This window comes from Lynx canadensis, chromosome X, assembly GCF_007474595.2.
Source record: "Lynx canadensis isolate LIC74 chromosome X, mLynCan4.pri.v2, whole genome shotgun sequence".
In the NCBI taxonomy this organism is placed as follows: Eukaryota; Metazoa; Chordata; class Mammalia; order Carnivora; family Felidae; genus Lynx; species Lynx canadensis.
Window position 1 is genome coordinate 9,312,979 of NC_044321.2, and position 4,805 is coordinate 9,317,783.

Genomic DNA, 4,805 nt, shown 5'->3' on the forward strand with positions numbered 1-4,805 from the left:
CTAATTAATATACACTTGGGTTAATCCTAGCTCTTCGTCTTACGTACAATGCTATGGGGACAGATATACGTGCATGTGTGTATGTACGTGTATATCTTGGCATATCTGCCCAAACACAGCCCTAGAGAACATTTCTAGCAGGGGAACCACTGGATCAAATGGGAAATGCTGGTTTATTTGTGAGGGCCCCTGGTAGCCCTGAGAAAGTCTACACCAGCTCACGCTTCCAACAAGGGCATGTGAGAGCTGCTCTCAGCCTTCCTTCCCTGCCTTAGGACCAACCTCAGACATTACTTAACCTTTACATTTTTGTTAGTGGGCAAGGGGCTGAGAGGGCCTGCTTGTTTGATTTGCATTTGAAAGCCTGCCAGCCAGGGGCATCTTCCTGCTCGAATCCTGGCTCAGAGGGGAGGGGCTTAGAGGCCAGACTTGGAAGGAGAGAGAGAGAGAGAGAGAGAGAGAGAGAGAGAGAGAAAGAGCCCGCGCCCGCTGGATTCGATCCCAGTGCCGGCACCTGCCGACGTGATGTCTGGAGCCTCAGTTTGTCCATCTGTAAAATAAGCATCCTAAGCCCAAGACCATGGGGTTATGGAAAGCCTCCGACAAGTGGCCAGCACGACAAATGTGAATGGGCTTCCCATCGAAGCAAAACAAAACCGCGAAAAGCCAATTTCGACTGGCCCAGTCTGAGGCCCAGGAACAGTTTTCTGCGGTATCTGAGAGCTCACCTTCTTACGCGCTGCCCCTGCTTGAGGGAGGAAAATGCAAATAAAACGCTGCAGGAGAAAACTTAAGCGATCACATCAAATGGTCCGGCTGCCTAGTGAGTGAGCCGGCGCATGTTACATGTTGGAGCCCCAGTTTCTTCTCTCTAGGCTGGGGTGGTGGAAGGGCAGCCCCCAACTTTCTGGCCTGCCCTTTGAGATGGAATTATATATCCTGCGATGCTCAGCAAGCTGGGTGCGAGCGAACGGTGCCCATTACCCCATTTTTTAGAGTTTAATAAAACCTTCATGGGCCTGCTTTGTGAAACTATATCTCCCATGTTTCTTTCTTCCTTTTTTTTTTTTTTTTTTTGGTCTCCTTTGGAAGCTGGGTGCACTCTGAATCTAAGTGACACGTAAGTGGAGACGTCACTGACATGGTTTCTCCGGTGACGTCCGTGCCGCAGACTCTCGCTTGTGCGGGGTGGGGGCGGGGTGGGGGGGGAGGAGTTTGTATCTCCCCAAACTTCAGGTGTTGAAATCGTAACCCCCATGATGATGGTATCAGGAGGTGGGCCTTCGGGAGGTGCCTACTAGGTCATGAGGGGAGAGCCTTCCTGAATGGGATCAGTGCCCTCTTTTATGAGAGGCCCTGTAGAGCTCCCTCACCCTTCCACTGGGACTGGGAAGAGGGCCCTCATGGGACCGTGCTGGCCCCCTGCTGTCACACATCCAGCCTCCAGAAGTGTGAGAATAAACGCCTATTGTTTGTAAGCCCCCCAGTCGGTGGGATTTCCTTGTAGCAGCCTGAAGGAACCAAGACCCTCACCTAGGAGCTGTTTGTGCAGACAGCTGACATGGCCCCGCCATCTTAGGAACAGAGATAAAGTAAAGAGTATGTCACAAAAACGAACAGCTTCGCCGTGGAGAAACCCGGCAGACGGCACCTTCGTCCAGCGATCAAAGTTAACACCCCCAATCATGGTACAAGCCAACGTCATGAGCCTCCTGATTCGAGACACCGAGAAGGTCACAGCATCCCTCATGCAGCATTCCTGCCAAAAAGGCAAAGCCCAAATCCAATCACGAGGAAACACCAGACAGACCTAACTCAAGGGAAATTCCACAGAACAACTGGCCCGTCGCCTTCAAAAATATTAGTGTCCTGGAAGACCGAGGGAGGCTGAGGAAGTTCTAAACTCAAAGACACTGAAGGGACATAACGTCTACATGGGACGCGTGCTCCTGGATCGCAACCTGGACCGGAAGGAAAATTTGTTAGAAGGACATTATCAGGCCGATAGGCAACATTCGAATGAGATTTGTAGATTAGATAGCAGTTTTGTAGCAACGGGAACCTTCCTAGTACTGGTAATTGTACAGTGACTGTGCTGGGGAACGTCCTTGTTTTTAGTAAATGCACACCGAGTATCCGGGAGCAAAAAGGCGTTGTATTCGCGACTTGCTCTCGGGGGTTTAGAAGATACATATAGAGAGAATGATAAAGCAAATGTAGCAAAGTATTAACAGTTGATGAATCTGGGTGCAGGGTACACAGGAATTCTTCACTGTGTTTTTGCAACTTTTCTGTAAGCCACCTCGTTATCATAAACAATCAGACATTGTCCAAGGGGCGCACCAGGAATAACAAAGACCGTGCAACCACTTGGGAAACACCAAGGGTTTAGAGGCTACCTCGCAGGAACCAGGAACCAGGGACCAAGGCCAGCCACATTATTATGCAAACCGGATCCAGTATTCTAGCTAGAAAAGTAAGGCATTTATGCAAATAGAGCCTGAGAGTACAAAATATACTATTCAAACATTAAAATACCTCCTCCTGGCCCAAACTAAAATTGTGTCCCAGTCTATAAATAGAAAAATAGAAAGAGTTAAGTCCAAACATGTGCTTTCTCTTCCTGCCAAGGACGACTGGTAGTTAAGATAGAGTGTGTGTGTGTGTGTGTGTGTGTATGTGTGTGTGCGCGCGCAGGGTGGGGGGGGGTGCGGCTTATGTCTGGGACGCCATTTTCGTGAAGGAGTCACTGTGGGTCTTTGGAAGCCAGGCACGCAGGTTCAAATCTGAGAAATGGATTCATGGAGGATAAAACTAACCAAACGCACGGCCGTCACCGCCACCGCCACGGCCACGGCCACAACAGAATCGGGTGCTGTTTACTTAGTGTCAGGCACACTTCCAGTACCAATAAATCATCCTGGAGTTAGCAACACTACTCTCACACGACCGACGTTCATAAACCACGGCATCTGGCTCCGTTTCATCCTATATAATCTGCTTCCTGAGGTGTTTGAGCTCCCGCGCCTAAAATCACGCCTCCAGGGCTAGGGGCCCACCGCGGAAAGTAAGGCACTTTGCTTTCTGCCCTTGGCTCTGCTGAGCAGCTGAATGCCGCTGGGCAAGTCGCTTCCCCTCTCTGTGCTGGCTGTCATCCACTGCAAAATCCTGATGCCAATACCTAGTCCCTTTATCTGCCCAAGGCCGCCTTCAGGAGAAAATGACACACAAGATGAAGAAACCGCATCGACAAAGTTCACAAACACCAGACAAATGTGACTCGCGTTACCTAAGGAATTACCGGAACCCCAAACGTAAGGTGACACTTATAAGCTGGCCTTTCTTCCAACTGTTGTCCAGTTTACTGGTCGCTCTGAGCTCGCGCCTAAGCCCTTGTAAGTTGCTAGTACGGCCTAGAATCTAGGCCAGGCCGAGAACACGCAGGAGGCAGTGGTAGGTTACCTTCCCAAAGCAGATATTCGTTGGTTTGTCTGCTTCATTGATAGCCACACCATGATCCCTTCCATTCTGTCTCAGAAATTCTGTTGGTGACTTTTTCTGGGTCCAGAGACCCTCTCCCTTAGATAGGCTCGGGTCCACGGCTATCCGAGAGGGCCTTGGAGGGACCCCAGGGAGTCCCTGAACTTAGAAAGGAAAAAAAACTTACATCCTTTCATTAACCTCGAACTGAGCGTTAGCATTTCCTTCCAGCAGATCTACGGGCGGGCAAGGCTCTGAGCACCAGCCGCTGTCACAAAATAGCACAGACCTAGCGGCTTAAACGACACACACGTTATTTCTCACCGCCCTGGAGGCTGGGAAGTCGAAGATCAGGGCGCAGGCACATTTAGTTCCTGGGGAGAACCTGTTTCTCGTCTGGCTCACGGACAAGCTGCCGTCCTTCTCGGCAAGGAAGGTCTGTAGCCTTGGCGGTTCCCGTGACTGGGTCACCAAGACACCGCAGATATTTTTATATCTGTTCACCTTCTGCAGATATCTACACGCTCCTCACGACTTTGAATTTATGCCGGCCAGGGGACCGACCCACTACTGGATTGTGTTATTTAATGCCTAAAGCAGCATGTCTATTACTCCCGCACAGTGTTTACACTTCTCTTGGTAACTGCATGGAAATACACTTGTTTTCGCTCTTGATCTCAGGTTTTTCTTTAAGTGTATTTATTTGCTTAGAGAGAGAGAGAGAGAGAGAGAGAGAGGGAAGCAGCGGAGGAGGGGCAGAGAGAAAGGGGGACAGAGGATCTTAACCGGCTGAACCCCCCCAGGCGCCCCTAGGCTTTTCTTTTCTTTTCTTTTCTGCATTTTCATGATTCTGAGAAAAGGTCTGGGGGCTTCATCAAATTGGTGCAGCACGGAAAGAGTTAAGAACCAGACTTCCACTCCACCCCCAACCAGACACTGGGGTGTGAGGAAATGGGCCTATGATTTACTTTTTCTTTCTTTTTTTTCCGCTCTCTCCACCAGCCCGCGCCGCCCCCCCCCCGCTTTCTTAATCGAGGTAAAAATTCACATAACATAAAATGAACAGTTTTAAAGCGAACAATTCAGCGGCATTTCAGACGTCCAGGGTGTTGTGCAACCGACCTGCTGTCTCGTTCCCAAACGTTTCCATCACGCTACAATGAAACCTTGGACCTATTCAGTGGTCATTCCCCTGGGCTCCCTCCCCTCAGCCCTTGGCAACCTCTAATCTCTTTCTCTCTCTCTATGGATTTGTCTCTACTCTGGATGTTTCCCGTAAATGGGATCAGACGACACGTCAAGGTGCTCCCATGTCGTAGCGCCCA

At 50.0% G+C, this 4,805-nt stretch overlaps 1 long non-coding RNA gene across 1 annotated transcript; it reads left to right on the top strand.

Moving 5' to 3' along the window:
- The first annotated feature begins 1,346 nt into the window (after nucleotides 1–1,346).
- On the top strand, nucleotides 1,347–4,152 carry LOC115507082. Its single transcript, XR_003966554.1, has 2 exons — nucleotides 1,347–3,314; nucleotides 3,712–4,152. It is a non-coding gene; the product is annotated as an uncharacterized LOC115507082 (long non-coding RNA).
- The last annotated feature ends 653 nt before the right edge of the window (nucleotides 4,153–4,805 follow it).